Genomic DNA, 20,477 nt, shown 5'->3' on the forward strand with positions numbered 1-20,477 from the left:
TGCCCTTTTCAGAAAAATGTAATTAGTAAGGCACCGTCCCGTGATATGGACATTAATCTACGCCTGAAAAAATAGGCAATTACTTCACATTACATTGAACACTACCCAACCATAAATATTGAGAAAGAACAAAGTTTAATTTGGGTTCCCAACTGAAATCGTTATTTCATTAATTAATAATAATAATTTCGTTAGCTTTTTTGATTCAGCATTACACTAAAAGTATGAAACCGGAAATATAATGTTGAAAACATGTTTATTTTAGACATTTTTACGATATCAATATTTATGGGTTTATTCGATAATTTATCAAATACCTATGGGGGAAAAATTAGTAAAAAAAATTTAAATAGTATTTTTCCTAGAAATAATTACCAAAAACGATTGGCTGATCTAATTGGCGAACGGGATGTGTGAAGTAGGCGGAGTTTAGCTGATGACGTAGTGACACCGTAAGCCACTCCCTCACCAATAAAAACACAGTTATCCAGTACATAAAATGGTGCTCTTCCACTTGCATTCAATGATCTAGATTTTACTTTCTTTTACTTCAGGAAAATATGTCGTTAGCTTTTTTGATTCAGCATTACACTAGAAGTATGAAATAGGAAATATAATGTTGAAAACATGTTTATTTTGGACATTTTTACGATATCAATATTTATGGGTTTATTCAATAATTTATCAAATACCTATGGGGGAAAAATTAGTAAAAAAAATTTAAATAGTATTTTTCCTAGAAATAATTACCAAAAACGATTGGCTAATCTCATTGGCGAACGGGATGTGTGAAGTAGGCGGAGTTTAGCTGATGACGTAGTGACACCGTAAGCCACTCCCTCACCAATAAAAGCACAGTTATCCAGTACATAAAATGGTGCTCTTCCACTTGCATTCAATGATCTAGATTTTACTTTCTTTTACTTCAGGAAAATATGTCGTTAGCTTTTTTGATTCAGCATTACACTAGAACTAGAAGTATGAAATCGGAAATATAATGTTGAAAACATGTTTATTTTGGACATTTTTACGATATCAATATTTATGGGTTTATTCGATAATTTATCAAATACCTATGGGGGAAAAATTAGTAAAAAAAATTTAAATAGTATTTTTCAGTATAGCAGAATCGCCCCTCGTGTCGATATAACACCACCAGGCATGTGAAGAGATTTCTCGATAGGCAATTTGTGGGGCATGTTATTTCGACTAGGGGGGCGATTCAGTGGCCACCTTGTTCATCGGATTTGACATCTATGGACTATTTCCTTTGGGGATACCTGAAAAACAAGGTGATTATTCATAACTTTTTTCTTTCTTTTCTTATTTCTGCTTTTCTAAAAGCATTTCTAAATCTAGGTGTATCAGAATCAAGCCGGGATTGCATCTGTTGGTGAACTAAAGCGGAGAATAATAGATGCCTGTAACTCGGTTAAAGCCGAATCTATTTCATTGGCAGTAAGGGACAATTGGCATGTCTATGCATCTCTATGGAGGAGGCCATATCGAGCATGATCTGTAATATTAATGAGGAGTAAAATTTATAATAAAATAGTACTTTTCTTCTTATTCAATCAAAAACCCGTTATAATATTATCATTTTGAAATTTCTTATAAAAATCATGTTTTCATTCATAACCTGTAAAATATCGCTCAAAGAAAAAGATCGTTCAAGTAAATTTTTCTCCATAAAAATACAGGAATCTATTTCTTAAATAAAAACCGCACCTCCCCATTTGAAAAAATGAAGTTGGTGCCTGTATCACGTTTCTGGAAACACCGAAAAAAATTTACAAATTAAATTTGGATTTCTAACAAAAAGCTAAGGGATCACGTATTTTTTATTTTTTTTTTTCTAGCTATCTTAGTTTCCGAGAAAAACTCGTTATCCATATAGCTTGGGACACCCTGTATATAAAACGCAAGAAGAATGCCTTGGAAAATGATGAAGAGACTAGGGTCTGAAAAGATATGGTATTACAAAGGAAACAAGAAATTTCTAAGACGGTGCTGGAATGGACTGTGGAATGAAAGGAGAAAGGCTGAAAGCATAAAAGATGGATTGGATTAGAGAATGTGTATGGTATGGTCGGTCATCGATCTGAAAGAAAGGGAAATGACAAACTGAAAGAAGTGGGACAGATTTGGGTGAAGGAAATATATCGAAAAACATTACAGGAGAAAAAAAAATTTGAAAAAAACAGTGTCTCTGGCAGGACCTTCTTTCACCTTATCAATACAAAAACTATAACTTGAGATTCAGTCGAAGATAAATATTGGATTGGAGGATTAGTATGGGATTCACATCTTTGCTACTTTACCAAAATTTAAGAAAGCGCATGCCGATGAAACGTGAGTCATTTCAAATTATTTTGTAATTTACTCACATTAAAGAAGACAAAAGGCCAATATGGTTGAAATCATTACAAAATAGTTCCTTCACCAACATACTAAATTAAGTTATAAGGTAATTTAACACTGTATGGTAATCTTTTTTGTGGGATTATGTATAATAAAATTATGTATAATTTACTTTTCAATTTTAATGGTATGGGATATCTCCCACACCTGGAGGACTTGGAACATTGATTTCGGAGAGTCATACTTCTAGAGGAAAACTTCTTCTCCTAGGCTAAATGAGGTCCGCTTTACCAATTCTTTGTCGATTCTACTGTTCATCCTTAATGTAAGAGTTCATCTGCCGCTAACCATCACATAGATTGTAGAACAATTAAGCCGTAATTATTCATAGTACTAAGAAGCTGTCTACCTCAAACCCCCTAGCCTGAATTATGTGACTTGATTTAGTGTGGCAGTGGTCTTTGCCAAGCCTGCTTTGTTGTGGAGCATGTATGGAGGAAAAGAGAGTGCTCAAGGAGACACGGGCAGTTACCCAGTTAGAAGAAGGCTAGGTGGTAAGTCGAGAATGAGGCTTCAAGAAGTGAAGGAATATCTGAGAAAGTTGCAGATGTGGAAATGGCGAGCCTAAACGAAAAACAAGAGAACGAGTTGGTATCTGTTGTAAGAGATACCAAGAATCTAGATGATTCTAAAGCTAAGTAACTAATGATAAACTAAATATAAAAGACACTTTTGGAAGTGCAAAAAATAGGCAGGAATTTACCTAAGAAGAAGGGCCATACAAACGTCACAATAAATGCGCTTTTTTCCTCCCTAAATATTATTGATTCGTAAAATGATATTATGAATTTTATTTAGTTTAATTTTAATTAATAATAAGAGGAAAATATTTACTCGTGTGAATACACTTATAGCATGTTTGTTATTTAGTTAATGTAAATTAATGTGATTATAAGTAAATAGTGATATGGATAGATTTTAGGTCACATTTCTTAAGTTATGTGGAATATTTATAAGATTGCTGCATCCCAGGATGAGGGAGAAGTAAATGCAAATAGCCTAAAAATGAAACAGAACTGTAAAATCAGTAAATCTATGACATTTCATGTTTAAAGTTTTAACTACACTTAAAAATTATTCCTTTATATAATCCTTAATGTGTGTTACAATTCTAAAACATTCAATAACATAAAATATGTCATAAAATTAACAAAGTAACAGGAAATAAACATATAAAAGGGAATAATGAAAGAGAATTGTAAACCATTAAACTTAATGAAGTTAATTTTGTGGTATTTTGCGGTAAATGTTAAGTGCTATCTGGCGAACAAGTTGAAAACTGCTGGTAAAGTATTCGCTTTATCAAGGAAAAGTGGTTAGAGTATTTTGTATTAATTTTTGCCAACGTTTTGAACTACGAACCATCTTAAGGGATTTCACTTTAACAATTGCATATTGCTTTCAATTACAAGATTTGAAATTGTATGTTACTTTAATATTGTATCACATTGTAGCTAGTACAAAAACTGTGCGTTTATCTCAAAGTTTAACTTTGTTTCTTTGAATATTTATTTATTTATAGTCTGCTGCCGTCAGTAACGCCCATGGATATTAAATAATTGTATTAGTTCTGAAAAAATAATTGCCGCTTGATTGAATGTTCATTATTTTGAAGTTTTTCTTGATTTCTGGCAAAACGTGTAAAAAGATTTTTTGGTTTTATTCTATTTTTTTCCCGAATAATGATCTTTTATGCAAGTTATGCATCCAAAACAATATAAAATTACATTTATTAATCAGTAAGAGATTCAAGAGTTAAACTTTGAATACAAATTCAGACTTGATTGCCAAATTCCACTCCAAACCAAACTACATGCTTAATATTGAGAGCTCCATTGATTCTATATTTAGTTTCACATTACACCTACATCTCAAGTATAGCGCTAAAATTTTATCTGCACCTGACAATCCTTCTAACCAAGATTGTAGCAGTGGAGATTGTAAATCGTAAAATTCTGTGGTTCAATCGCTGGTCTCAACTTTCACGACAATATTCAGCAGATTGTGATTTTCAGCTTGAGAATCTCCAAACATGGGAAGTCCAGTTTTCTGGCATTAAAAAAAAATTAAAATAGCTGATAGGGAGATGTCTGTGAGTAGAGCGATACACTCTGAGCGTTTTCTATTGTACAAACAGCTAGTGCTTACCAATGGAGATATACGTAACAACGTAAAGTACAGCAACGAATGGCATTCTGAAGCTTGCTGAAATGCGTCTGCTCTTTAAGTTAAGAGGTGAAATACTTGGTGTATTACAGGGTAAATGCTGTACCCTGGTATACCAAGGAAGTATATGTTTTTTGTGCACCTTTGTTCTTGAAGACCTATTTCATTTTCTGTGCACATGCCCGATGTACTCTGAATTATTGGAGTTACTTTCCAATACTTTGAGGTTACGGTTTTGTCGCCGGAGACTGTTGTGGATTCACTTACAGGGATGCCCTTTTAGTAACGCTATTAAAATTTGTTAATAGGGCTTTAGTGGTCAGGTCAAAACATTAAGGGAAAAAAAGAAGTATATACAGGGTGATCCATTTAAAACGCACCAATCGCAAATAACTTTTTAGGAAAGCGGAATTACGAAAAAAACCCTGAAGTAAACTATATGTTTTTCTGAGTCTAGTTTTAAAATTTTCCACCCCCGATGCTGTATCTTCATTTTTGGCGGAGTTATGGGCAAAAACCTAATTCGAGTTTCATAAGAACCACTGGTTATGACAATAATTATGAAAACTACATAAAAAATTGTGAAAAATGACGTTGTCCCCGTTCTTATATTCCTAATATTTGTTGAGATATTTAAGATCAAAGTTACAATTTTATCCATTCGTGAACGGTTTTCAATATTAATTTTCCACCTGAAATACACGTTTTGGGAGGTTCTCTGACTGCGAAAAATGTTATTGGTGACGCAAAGAACAAAAATAATAATAATTGAAAATTTTAATGAATGTAGAGCAATGTAATGGTTGTGGGTGAGTCAGAATAAATTTGTTTTATCATCAAATATAAGCAACCATCACATAATGTTAATATACCCCGTATGCAAGACTTCTTGACCTATGATTACGGTGAGAATATCTTGCCAGGGTGTTGGTTTAGTGATCAAGAGCGTGGCTTTGTAAGTGGAAGGTCCCCACGTATGACTACATTTTATTTAATAAAGAGTTATGATGTATTAAGTATTGTGAATGACTGCACCCGCGGGATTCGAACTGGGGATCTCCCACTTACAAAACCACACTCTTGACCACTAGACCAACACCCTGGCAAGATATTCTCACCGTAATCATAGGTCAAGAAGTCTTGCATACGGGGTATATTAACATTATGTGATGGTTGCTTATATTTGATGATAAAACAAATTTATTCTGACTCACCCACAACCATTACATTACTCTACATTCTTTAAAATCTCCAATTATTATTATTTTTGTTCTTTGCGTCACAAATAACATTTTTTTATAGTCAGAAGACCTCCCAAAACGTGTATTTCTGGTGGAAAATTAATATCGAAAACCGTTCACGAATAGATAAAATTGTAACTTTGATCTTAAATATCTCAACTAATATTAAGGATATGAAAACGGGGTTAACGTCACTTTTCACAGTGTTTTATGTTGTTTTCATAATCATTATCAAAATCAGTGGTCCTTATGAAACCCCAATCAGGTTTTTGCCCGTAACTCCGCCAAAAATAAAGATACAGCAACGGGGGAGGAAAATTTTAAAACTAGACCAAAAAAAACATATAGTTTACTTCGTGGGTTTTTTCGAAATTCTGCTTTCCTAAAAAGTCATTAGTGATTGGTGCGCTTTAAATGGATCACCCTGTATAATCACTTTAATTCCTTATATTTCATATTCTTATATATTTATGTTCTTAATTTTTTTATAATGTAAATCAGTTCAAACTCGGGCAGACGACTTTATGCGATGTCTAATAAGCACAGTGTGTTCTTATGTATGTATTTGTATTTTTCTGAATAAACGTATTATTATTATTACAAATTCGGACTTTTAATTACTTTGATTGCAGGAACTTCAAGAAAGGCTGCTAAACAAGTGGAATATGCCACAAGAATTTATTTTTTAGATAAAACGGGCGAATAGTGAACTATAGAGGAAAGTGCTATATCTTCTTCAGAAATCATCTTTCACAAATAGATGATTCTCTTTACACTCACTTATCACAAGTTTCTGACAATAACCAGGTCTAGACATTGCTAGATGATTGTGGTGTTTAAGACAGAAAAAGACAAACATTACATAGAAAAGGAGTAACAAAATGGGTCATGGAAACAAAGGAGGAGGCAATGGATCAATTGAAACAGCAAGATCCGCAAAGGAAGGGAGGAACTGGTTGATCAAAGAGACGGCTATTGGCTGGGAAACCTTGTCTAGCCCAACGACCACGGACCCTCGACTCTCTGTAAGGCCAAGATAGAGTGTAATTCTTTTCTTTTTGTCCGAAAATGTTCGGCGTCTTATTAATTACAAAGTTTTTCAATTACCCTTCTTCCCTTGTTTAAAAAGGTTTAAGGAGCCAAGAAGGGAGTCTATCTTTCAGTAATTTTGTTTGTGTCTTACAAGAGTTGAAATTTGTTTTTTTATAAAGATGTGCTAGTTAATAACATGAAATTTAGAAATAAATTCTTACAATTTCATTATTTCTTCACCTCTCATTTCCAGACTAATATCAGCGATTTTTAAAGAAGTTTAATTAAGTTTTCTTATGCTATTTTTTTTGTACTTCTTACAAAACCAATTCTTAAAAAATGTGACAAAAAAAATTAAAATAATAATTCAGACCTAAAAAATCTTCTAGCCCCTTCATTACAAGGCTCGAACTGATTTAATTGGCAGCAATTTTACGAGGATCTGTTTCCATGCCATCATTACTTTTGAATGACCAAAATAAGTCAGTTGAGACATTCTTGGTTTACATTTATGAGTATCTGCCATTACTTCTTCTTCAATACTGCGTACACCAAACACCAGTTCATCAACCAATTGTGGTTGCTCCACCTAGTCCTAGAGCAAAGCTTTAAGAATCCTCTTTCGAAACTCATCTGATGCGGTTACTCATCATAACGTCCTAGTGGCGTCCAAAATATTGTCAACTTGCTAAACATCTAGTTTAACATACCAAAACCAACCCTTTTGATCTAACAAGTTATCTTGCTATCTTTGCTTTCGCTAGTCTAAAAAAGATATTATCTCTTCAATTGGAGGGAGGCGTTTGATAGTGATAGCAATTTAGTGTTTTAATTAACTGCCTTCGGTTATTACGAATTCTGAGTTAGTCAGCTATTTTTAACTATTTCGGCTTTAATTTCTTCTTGCTAATCTAATGGGAATCTTCACGACTGAGCAAGATGCTGCAGGTGGTTATGCTAATTAATACCAACTTACTTGTACTCTTCTTCTAAAAATCCTGGACCATTAAAAAACTCATCATATTCATTCAGTGATTTTCCCAACTCCATTTTTTTTCGGCACTGTACATTAAATTTAAATAAACTTTCAGTAAATCTAATTTTAAAGCATTCTACATGGATTTAACATTTTCAAGAGCTTTACGCTAAATCTGGTGCACCTTTTTAAATCAAAGCAAATCAGGCGTCCGGTTTGAATAGGATCTCGAGAGAATTTTACACAAAAAAATCCCAGAAAATGTCTCTATACCACTGTAACTTTTTAACAATTACTTTCAATATCGACAACGCTGATATGATCGAATTTGGAAAATGAATCATACACCCTCTATATTAAAAAAGATGTCCAAACAACTCGGACCATATCCAGCAATCTCCTATATTAACATGGTAGAAAAAATTATATTCGAGGCTACTCGTTGAAAGGTTTACAATTTGGACAGAGTTAAACAAAATATTGGATGAAAGACAAGTTGGTTTTAGTAACGGATATAGTACCCTCAACAAAAAATGTTGTGTATTACAATCTGTAGAACAGCAGTCACAGATTATGGGAGAAAAATTTATACTCAGAACGTGCCCAAGCCGTAATGTAATACAATCTAACAGCAGAAAACAAACGGAATCAATATAGAACACATGGCTAGTAACCAATACAAGTAAGGTTGCTGAACAATTTTAAATTGCTTGACTCAATCAGTCAATAATCTTTAATAAATATTAATGGAACATATCACTAATATATAAAAGAAAAAGAACGCTACTCAGTAACGAACTAATATAAAGTCAACAGAAGATATAGATTAAAGAAGATATTTCTGCCACCATAAATATGGTTAGGCAATATATCCAGTGGGTCTAAGATGTTCACAAGGTGAGCCAGATTGTAATCTAGTATCCCACATAGAAAGAAATTCAGTGAACTTGGATGTAACCAACTGGAGCCTAACTCCCTGTCGCCAAATTTACTCTTTATACTAAGAAACATACATAATATGGTTCTCCTTTACCTCATTGTAAAGTTTTTGTCCTTTTACTAAAAACTTCACAACTACAACTAGTGCCTGCCACTAGTTATTAAATAATATGTGGGTTTGATAAATAATAAAACTCGCTAAATTTGTAATAACCTGATTTATTAGCACATTAACATTACTAACATTAACATTTACTAGCAACTAACGCTATTCATTACAGTTACCATTTACAACAGTCACAACAGTTTACTGTTAGTTACTCACTACGTAACGCCACAAAACTGTTCCACGACTGACCACTAGTCCGCACTGCACCGAATTGCACTAGTCTCAGCTGCACTAACAAAGCTCTACTCACTAACTGACTAACTAGCTACCTCTGAAGCACTCCACAACACTGACTCTCTCAAACTTTCACTTCCAAAGTGTCTCTCCAAACTGACTCTCAAAGACTCACTTCAAAGACTGACTTTCCAAGACACCCTCAAAACTAACTACTGACTAGCTACCTATGTCCCTCACTTTTAACTGCCTGCCCCCTTCCAACTGGGACTGCCCTCCTCCAACGCTCTGTCTTACTCCAACTCCGTCTGTCTCACGCCCACCTGCCGCTCACTGGCTGGGGAAAACACATGATGCCACCACCATAACTGGGGCCGCCCTCCTCCAACTCTCTGTCTCAATCCAGCTCCGTCTGTCTCACACCCACCTGTCACTCACTGGCTGGGGAAAATACATACTGACACCAACCCGACTGGGGCCTCTCTCTTAGCTGGCTTTTACATAGCGGTGGACCGTTATAGGCTACGGTCACTAAACTCCTTGAACAATCTAGCCCCTTTTTTCTCCGGCTCAGGTAGAGACCGGCCTTTTGTTCACACATTGGCGGCCTGTTACCAACTTTGGTCGCTCAACCCCTAGAACAATCTAGGCCTTTCTTCTCTGCCCAGGTCAACTTCGTTACACCTCATCATGAATTTCATCCGCTTTATCGAATTCAATATGAATACAATTTTGCTATTTTCTAAAAATGTTAGAATATCGGCGATTTAGCTGAACGTTATAAATCCTACTATTGTAGCGAAATGAAAAATTAGTTTATTTTTCTTCTTGGTGCATCTGTAAATAAATGATACAATATTCGAAAATTAATTTTGTTTTAAGTAGAGTAAAAGACTAAACAGGGTCTAAATAATCATAAACGGAGAAAATTTATATAGATTTTCAGTAACTGCAGTTAAATTTCACATGTAAGAAAACTCTTTGGACGAAGAAAAATGCAATTCACATTAGGAATTTCTTGTAAGAGTGTTTGAAACATAAATGTAGTGCGAATGACGCAAAATGTGAGATGAATAAATAGAATACCGTTTCTAGTAAAATTGTTTTTTTTTTTATTAATAACAATTTTAAAAAAATTGCCCTTTGAAAAAGTAATCACAAAGATTAAAACAAGCCTTAAGTGGATATTGAAGTAGGAACGGCAACAGAAGACAAGTTAAATAAGATGAAGCAATTTGATTAATATTTCTACTTGTAAATAAACCACAAGCAAGAATGAATTAGAAGTTGGAGTCGAGAGGAAAAAATGAAGATGAATAAAGTATAAGTTAACGCTGTTATAACAAAACTGGATTTTAAGAAAAGCCATGATGATGAAGAATTGAAAACAAAGTTGTGGTGGGAAATAGAATGAGAGTTCTTGATGAGTTGATTATTACAGTTAACACTTTCTTTACCGCGCCAAATAAACTGTAAAACAACAGATCTCAAGAAAATTTCAAAATAAAATGAAAAAAACAAATAAAAAACAAGTTTGTGGAGAAGAATAAGGATCTTCATCATCTTTAGCCCACACAATCTGCTCTTCAATTTTCTCATTTCCTCAAAGAAAAGGAAATTCGTATTCCAGTATTTTGAGTAGATGGAAACTACTTTCAAATAATCAGGAAACCGTCTGTTAATGAACTATTGTTGCTAAGGCAACGTCCAAAATCGATCGTTGAAAAATATACTGTATATTATTATTTTTTTTAAAGTTTAAGCGATTTTTTAATTATTTTAACGCTATTCTACTGAATAAAGCATTTGTAATAATACAATGATACAAAATTAATTAACCATGGTTTAAGGGAACTGTCACTAATAAATGGGTTGTTACGACAATAAGCAGGCCGAAAGCGAACCATGAGGTGTGCGGATCATATCTACACAGGATCAACAAAAGGTCCTCTCCTCTTTGCGTAGATTGCAATGAGGAGGAGGATATCAAACATATAATAATGATATGCCCACGTTATGTAGTAGAAAGGAAACGAATGTTTGTCGACTAATACAGGTATTTAGATGCACCATTTCGCTACGAAGACTTAATATTCTCCAACAACATATATGTGCTTAAGTCTCTAGCAGAGCTAGCAATGAAATATGAATGTATTTAAAAGTTATAGAATGAATGCAAGAAAATGATTACAGAAGGAGTACGTGATTTTAATTTCGTTTAAGCTATAAGGATAGCAGGAGTATAGAGTACTGTTCCATCCATTAGTTGTAGTTTATGTAAATAGTTGTACAGAGTAGAGGGATGAATGAGTGAAGCGAATGTATTTATAAGTAAGAATGGAGAGTGAGTGATATTCTAGTGATAAGCACCTAGACGATGCTGGCTGTATGGCGAAAGCGAATGCCAAAAAAAAAAAAAATAAATTTAATTGCAGTTCATTAGGAACAAATGCCTCTTCATAAAGTGGAAACAGGATTGTAAACCAATTCCATAATTTGCAATAATTATACAACTCCATTTACTATTAGTTAAGTTTTTGATCTCTTGACGAACTCTAGCACTTCTCAAAAAACATGTTTTGCATGATTTGATAAAGTTTCACTTCGTTACCGCCACTCTGCACCACTGTCATTCTTCTACTATCTCGTCCTTCCAATCGTACAGCTGATCAACCTCAGAGGGAATCCGTTCTGTGCTAGCTATGGCTCCAGCGCTGGTTATCCAATTTTCTTACATGGCCCAACCCCATCACCATTTGATCTCAGCTGCGTTTCTTTTACCAAGATCATCGCTTCAGTTCAGCTTTTACCTTTCTTCATCCTCAGTTGGGCTTCTTCCGACTTCATGCCAGTTTGTTTGGTTAGTGACCAGTTTGCAGCCATACTCCACGGCTTGCTCGCTACTATTTTGGCTTTCATCTTTGTTGAGAAAGTTACCATTATAAATTTCTTTAATGATTAGTATTTTTACTGATTCCAATCTATTTTCTTTTTTTTTTTTACATTATTTTGTGTCGTACACGATCATTCTCCAGAATCATTGTGGTTTCTTCCGCGTTTAGTATTCAAGGGTGTATGGTAAACCAGCCCCTAAGCGACACTTCTTCATGGAGATTCTACCGATATTGTTGTCTCACTGCTAACCTCGCAATGAAATTGAGTAAAAGTTATGTTGAACACACATTTTTATAAAACTTATTTAGTACCAGCAATTATTTAGTAAGCCATTTTGTATTTAGTTATATCAATTATATTATTATTGAGTTAAAAAATACCAATATCTATTGATCTTATGTTGGAATTCAAATTTTGAACAGCTTTTACATATTGTTAATCCATCCTTCCAATTGTAAATTGTAAATATTCTACCTGTAATGGTCTAAAATAGCGAAAACAGGTTGCAATAAACTAGTCATACAAAAAAGTGCAGCTCGTTCCTTCTATTTAATGTTCTTGGCACTCCATTTCTCTAATTCAACCAGCACTATTCTTAATTCTTCAACGCTTACAACAATCTGTAGGATATGATCTGCATATTTTAAGTTAGATACTTTGTTCTCTAATTACAATTAAATCATTCTGATCATAACTAAACAATTAAACACTTTCCAAAGAAAAAAATCAATAAGGATAGCCTTGCTTCATATTAAGTTAAATTGCAAACATCTTCAGGGTTTGCTTTATGGAGTGTCAAAAGTTTTATTTAAACCTATAAAACCAGATTAAAAAAAAATAACTGATTTCAGAATCAGCATCTTCTAGAAACATACAAGTAAAATTTTATCTCTACTTCATTCATTCTTGGATGATATTAAAAAAAGTACATGAAATGAAAGATATTATGAACTGCAAAACAAGTGTTATTAATGGCACTGGTGCTATTAATTCTTATTGTTTACTTTTAATTAAATTTCTGTTTTCATTCCATTAAAACTCTGATTTTAGAAGTTTCATTTAATCAAGTTAAAAAACAATTAAAAATATTAGTTAATTAACCTCTTTTTATTTCATTTAATCTTAATTTTTTTAAAGTTATGATCTTTAATTCATTCAAAATTTACTTGAATCAATAGTTCAGGTGAGATAGATGTGCTAATTAGTAAGTTTTAGTAAACAGAAAAATCTTCACGAGCCAACCTTTAGGTATATTTATCTATGTAGAAAATCTGCAGGAATATATTTTGTTCGGCCCTTATTCGCTTCTAAACTGTTGCTCTTATTTCAACCAAAGTTGGTAGACATATGGTTTGAAAACTTAAGGTTGGAAAAACAACTATAAACACTAGGAGAAATGAATGAATTTCTAAGGCGTTCTAATCTATTAATATTCTATGAAAATTAAAATTTCCTGAAAAATGTGTAACGCTAAATATCAATAAATATAAGTGACTGACTTTACAAATATCCTAAAGCTTTTTAGAGTATTTGCATTTAACTGATTTCTACCAAACTTAGAACAGATAATCTTTAAGTCAAGAATAAAAATGGTAGAATTTTAAGAATTTTTAAGCACGAACAAATCTGTTTTAATGGTTAGGTTGATGCAACGTTCAGTGGTAGTCGAGTCACGTTGTGGTGGATAGGTTTTTCGTTAAAGTTTAATGGAATAAGGAGTTTCTTTGTTTTTTTTATCAAAAACCGTCCCAATCACCGACAGCGTTTATCACTCTAGCTAGATTATTATATTTTCAAACCCTATAAATAATCTATAATGAAAAAAGCACCTAACTTCCGGCTGACGGATTACCAAGCCGTATACGCTTTTGTTTTGTTTTCAATTCTAAAGTTTGTAATTATTTTCAATAAAGTGTCTTATTATTATTATTATTATTATTATTATTAATCTATAATGGCCCAGTACAAATATTTGTTTTCCAATTCTTCAATCTACAAAATGAAAAAATAATACTTGTGAAAAATAAATAACTACAATTCATAAATCTTGGAAGATAAACAAGAATACAAAATGAATAATGAATAAATAATAATCATTGAAAAATAACTTAGACTATTCGGGAGTCTATGTTGCTGAAATGGTGAATGATTTGTGGGGGGATCTAAAAGTGAAATACGAGTGATTTGATTGGTTGCTATCGGCCCTCTGGACGTAGATTACTTTGATTTATTTTTTAAAATTTCGCTAAAAGTTGCCTATAGATTTGTTAAATTTAAATAATTTAAAACATTGGATACAAACTTTCAGCTGTAAATGGAAATAAAAATTGTGTAAGAAAAGTAATAATACTAGAAAATCACCATTTTGTTTATTGGCTAACAAGTTTCATTCGTTGGCCGTGGCAAATTTGAAGAAGGTGTGACCAGTTAAAAATTTCGGATTCCTATTGCCCCAAAGAATCGCCTAGATTTCATGAATCTAATACTGCACTGTGATAGGACAATTCTTTATTCCTTAGGGTCAAATAGGGTAAAGCCTTCAGGCAGAGCTAGTCTCAAAAACTTTTATTTCGCTAAGTATACACGAGGTACAATTCATTTCAGAATCATTATCTTTTCATGCAGGTATGTAGCTTTACGTGTTATCAAGTTCTACAAAATCTATTCTATCGCTATTAAAGGATTGGTTAAAAAATATGGCCTGAGTTGAAAGCCTCGGTGCCCCTATAAGTGAGGTGGCAAATCGCTTGATAGGGGGGTTTTGTAGAGTTTTCGCAGGATTCGAAACCTTTTTTTTTTTTTTTGCATTGCACATTGCCTCATCACAAGTGCAGCAATCAAAGAATGTTTGCACAAAAAATCGCCATGCTGGTAGGAAATCTTTGGCCAAAAACAGGAGAAAAGATTATTAGAGTGGCCTATGGATGATCACAGATCTTTACCGGATAGATTCAATATACACATTCACAAATGGGCAAAAGAAAAGTGCACTGCTTCATAACTTAAGTGCAGTTGAATTTGCAAATTTACATCTAATTAAGGCCAGAACGTTGTTAATGAGAAAACAGTGAAACAGAAGACAGAACTCATTGTAGCGGAGAACAATAAAAGAAGTTTCAGAAGTAAAATATTAAATAGTAAACACAAAATCCTTAAAATAAGAGCAGATGTATCAAATAATTTCTAGTAACAAAGTAAACTCATTGAAGAGGTTCAAATAAATGCATCATAATTATTATTACATTAAAAATTATGAAGTTCTAACGATCTCAGTCCAGGCCCACTACATAGATTAAGAAGTAGCGAAGTGAAAGAGGATGATTTAGCCAACTGTAATGTAGAGACTTGGCCAGCATCCAGAAATAAGAATTATTGACTAGAATGGCAAGAAAATCTAGAGCTAGAGCAATGAAGTGAGGTAGGTCAACCTGGATAAATTTAAATATAAAAAGAAGGGAATGCAAATTTTCCTACATCAATAAATATATGTGATAAAATTTTATTTTATGTAGTATAAGGTTGTTCTAAGAGTTTTCCATTATATATGATAAGAAAATCCGCAGTGAAACCTAAGGGAAAAACAGAATTTAATATTGGTAGACATGCTATTTGTAAAACAGGACACGGATTTTGTTACACATCTTAATAAAACCCTTGTGAAAGGAGGGTCGATGAGATCTCAGCAACCTGGTCCTTTATTTCCATAACTACATTTCGCAATATGAAGGAATCATATATAATATTACTGCGGAATGAATTACAGTTTAAAAGTTATCTATTATTTATTTTAAACAAATTGAGTGATTAGCACTAAAAGGCGGCTACCAGTTTAAGGTATAAGTAAAAAGCAGGAATAATGGGCAAATGCAAGAGACGTGGTGCCGGGTTACAACTTTCAATACTGGATTTAAAGCAGCAACACCTAAACGAACAAGATACTCTATTTAGTCACATCTTTCTGCTTATTGTTGGCGTTAAGGTACAGACGTAACTAGGATAAAGTATTGAGGTTAAAATTAAAACTCTAACACTAAAGTTGGACCTAAATTTAAGTTAGATTAGATTACGTGCCAGTCACTCCATAACAGCCATATCTTTTGAGGCACCCTCTGGTAAGACCAACTCTCCAATTGGTTACAATTATTGAATCTGAAATTGTGTATTCAATAAGTTTTGTATAAAACAATATCATAACAGTCACAACTAAAGAAAATATCAACATTTAGCCATTGAAGTTTACAGTTTTTATATTTGCTAGCATGAATAAAATAAAATGTTAAACGAAATTTTTAAATAATGCAATCTAAACCAATCGCTGAAGATATGATAAATAATGTTCAAAAAACTATGCGGGAAATCTAAACGAGTAAATTGTATTTATCGCAAAAAATTAAATGCTTAATTAGAAAATTTGGAGAAATATCTCCTTGGAAAAAACGTACTTGCGAAATAGGAAGATTGCAATAATCGCATATAAGGTTCATTTTTTGATATTCATTACATCAAAAATTAGTGATGTCACCGTACGAATGCTAGGTTGATTTTCGGTTCCCCAAAAAAATAGAGTCAATAAAAATAATGGACGTATTTAAATAATATTTATTTTTACTACAAATATAAGAAAATAAACTATAAACTAATTTAAAAAAACATATATTTTTCCCGTTTATTAAGTTTCGCAAGTACAGAAATTAAAATTGCCTATTTTTAATGAAACAACTTAAAATAAGGTGATTTTCCGCTTTATGACGAGCCATTTTCAACTGCAGGCCTTTTTTTTTTTTCTTTTTTTTGCTTTTTATCATTTAATACAAAAAATCAAAACCACATTGTTGTTTCAATGCGACTTCTTTTTTACTGGTTGAAGATTAATGGGAATAACTTTTAAGAAAGATCATGTGCTTGATGGTTGGAAAAGAAAGAAGATATAGACTGTAGTTCGGCCAGGAAGTGGGAATGACTGGGAGGGACACCATAAATGCTTAAGAAATCCTAGCAGATCTCGGATCTGGCAACTATTATTCCAAGAGGACACGTTATTTTGGCATATAGTTTATTAAAATGAGGCCTCTCCTATTTGTATAGCCTTCGGTGAATCTAATGAAATCTTGCACCACTTCGTAGAGGTGAAGGTGTCACTTGCTGAGACTATCGGGACAGGTATTTTTATTTATTTTATTTATAATAATTTGTCTTGGGGACATACCCCATACAAATGAAGACTGGTCAAATATAGTGAACAACATGGTAAGAAAAAAGAGACCAGAATATATAAATAATACAATAACAGTAAAACATAAAATCTAGAGTAATAACAGTAAATATACAGCACACTGCATTGTATCCATATTTTAAGTAGCAGATGTATAATTTATGAATACAAGAATATAAACGGACAAAAAGTGGCGATATAAGTATGTAATCAATCTCTCACACTGTAAACTATTCATTTAGTATAAATGATCGTGTTTTGAGGCAATTAATTGTAAAGAGGTATAATTGTTTAATTTCATTTTCGCACCTAAAAACAAACACATTGTGGAACTGCTCCATTGATACATTCTTAACCTGCAGTATGTACTGATTACGAAGAGATTCGTAAACCGGACAAACTACTATTAAGTGGTACAAATCTTCCGCATCATTACGCCCGCATATTGTGCATATTTCCTTAGGTTTTATTAGGTGTGTGACATTTTTCACTGACAATTTGATCTGGTAATTGCCCGAAAGCCTCAATTGTGTGACTAGTTTCACTATACCAAATGGCAAATTCAATTCGCTAGAATATTGGCAGACCGAACTTGTGGCAAGTATATCGTTGTAAATAGGGCTGTACTTTGCTGAGTGCATTAGATCTAGGTCTATTGACTTTTGGAATTCCTTATATCTATTTAATGTTCCAGAGATAGAGTTTTTAAAGGCTGTGGGGTCTCTTTCAAGAAGGATGTCATTTGAGCCAATCAGACTCAATAAATAATTCATCTGCGAAAACCAGTTGTACTTTATCGAGGGTTTATGACTAAAATGGATATGTTTTAGCTTCAAAAAGCACAACTTAGGAAGTCTATGGTCTTGCATCTCAAGGAGCTTGCAGATCCAGAACAGCGCTGATTTGACCACATTATAACTGGAGTTAAGCAGATCAAACTCAGTTCGGATAAGCCAGGCAGGAGTACTTTTATTCAATGAAAAAAGCTTTTTGTAGAACTCCAGGTGCGCTTTTTCTATTTCAGATAGATATCTCAACCCCCAGATTTCAACCCCGTAAAAGAGAGTACTCATGGAAATAGCATCATTGACCCTACTTCTACATTCCATTGATCTAAATGATTATCGGGACATATTGATCTATCGGGACAGGTAAGTTGAAAGAAGTAAACTAGGTTTATACTCAATACTTGAGACTGGATCTCAGAGACCTCTAGATTTCAGTTTCTAGTTCCACCAGCTTCTCCAGGTTGGTTGAACAAAAAAAAAAGAAGTTTCTTCAAGAGTTTTTAATTAATTAATTTAAAAATTAATTATTTTTGCGATCTATTTTTTTAGTGTAAGGAGAGCATTAATTATTTCTTAGGAAAAATAATTGAGGTTATTTTTTCTTTAATCTTTGTTAATGTTTAATTAACGGAAAAAATTACTTTTTCAGGCTGAAGGTGAACTTAGAAGCGTGGGTATCTCGTGTTGTATAGATAAAAAACCCCTAACCGGGATTGCATCATGCTTCCTAATGGCAAACTGTCTACCCTCAAATTAAAGGGCGAAAATAACTCGCAAAGTCATACCTTTAGGTTTTGTGTTCCTCTACCAGTGTAACGATGTATTTAATTACTAATGTGCGTTTAACCCAGATGGTAGGTTTCGTTTAAACCAAACAGAGAAGTCTAGAAATGGGTGCAGTAATCGTGGGTGCCACAGGGTTAGCGTAGGTTGGGTTAGCCAAACCCCACACAATCTATCCCTACGGTGTAATAAAAGCGTAATTCAAACCATAATTATAAATAATTTACACAATTGAAGGTTACATTCAAGTTCACAAAAGTTGGTTTTAGGGTATTTTAATTTGTTGTTGTATTAGTGCCAATTAATATTTTAATCCGAGTTATACTACGTGAAAATGACACCAACATGAAATGTTTCAGCAAAATACAGTTTGGATATTTCACAATTATTTAGTATTCTTCAATAACAGAATACATGGCGTGGGTAGAATAACCTTTAAAAATGTTTACTATTTGGTCATAAAATTTTTCTTCTTTGTGAAAAACAAATAGTTCAAGCCGTTTACAAACAAACTATTTCCCAAATATACTTGAATATATCTTGGGCTAATGAGGGAAAACAAGTTTTTTTTGCTTTTTTTTGGCATTGGCTTTTGCCATACAGCCAGCATCATCTAGTTGCTTATCACTAGAATATCACTCACTCTCCATTCTTACTTATAAATACATTCGCTTCACACATTCATCCCTCTACTATATACAACTATTTACATAAACTACAACTAATGGATGGATCAGTACTCTATATTCCTGACATCCTTATAGCTTAACCGAAATTAAAATCACGTAATCCTTCTCTAATCATTTTCTTCCAATCCGTCTAATCGGCTATAACTTTAAAATACATTCATGTTTCGTATTTAGCTTTTGCTACAGATTCAAGCACATAGATGTTTGTGGAGAATATTGTCTTCGTAGCGAAATGGTGCATCTAGATACCGATACCTGTCGCCAAACATTCGTTTCCTTTCTACTACATAACGTGGACATATCATTATTATATGTTTGAAATCCTCCTCCTCACTGCAATCTACGCAAAGAGGAGAGGACATCTTGTTGATTCTGTGAAGATACGATCCACACACCGCGTGGTTCGCTCTCAGCCTGCTTATTGTCGTAACAACCCATTTATTAGTGACAGGAAAATTGTTGCAGCAAAGAATGGCTTTCTTTTGAAAATTAAGAAACAGAAATTAAGGGGGCAAGTCTGTATCTGCCGATTTCTGGTCGCTATTGGTCGCAGGAGGATAGATTGACAATTAGGATAGTTATAATGTAAAGTTATATGTATTCTAACTAATCAAATAACCCAGTTAGATATGGATAAAATGTAAACAGTAAATTACCTTTTTTATCAAGCAAACGATCGTTTAATACGATGTATATATATTTTTGAATTTAAATTGGTAGCACACCAAACGCTTATAGATAACTTTACATTGCACCATCCGCTGTTCTGACTGATGATCAAGTTATCCCTGTCGATATAGGTGTTGATTTTTCATTAATTATTGAAACTGCACATTGTATGTTGCACGGGGTTTTCATACGTCGAGACCTCCTGTCGCAGAAAGTTGCAACTAAATACGTACAACTGCAATAAAATTAACTAGACAACGCCGCATAAAAACCTAACAAAAGGTAACGTCAAAATCCCATCAAAAAATTCAGCAAATAACCGG

General features: G+C 33.3%; 1 protein-coding gene across 9 annotated transcripts in view; it reads right to left on the reverse strand.

The window, feature by feature from the left end:
• The window catches only part of SLO2 (slowpoke 2), a 508,183-nt gene that overhangs the window by 473,599 nt on the left and 14,107 nt on the right, over positions 1–20,477 (reverse strand). The window lies entirely within an intron of this gene.

Source organism: Rhodnius prolixus, unplaced genomic scaffold, assembly GCF_049639745.1.
Source record: "Rhodnius prolixus isolate KJV_2025 unplaced genomic scaffold, Rpr scaffold_2, whole genome shotgun sequence".
Lineage (NCBI taxonomy): Eukaryota > Metazoa > Arthropoda > Insecta > Hemiptera > Reduviidae > Rhodnius > Rhodnius prolixus.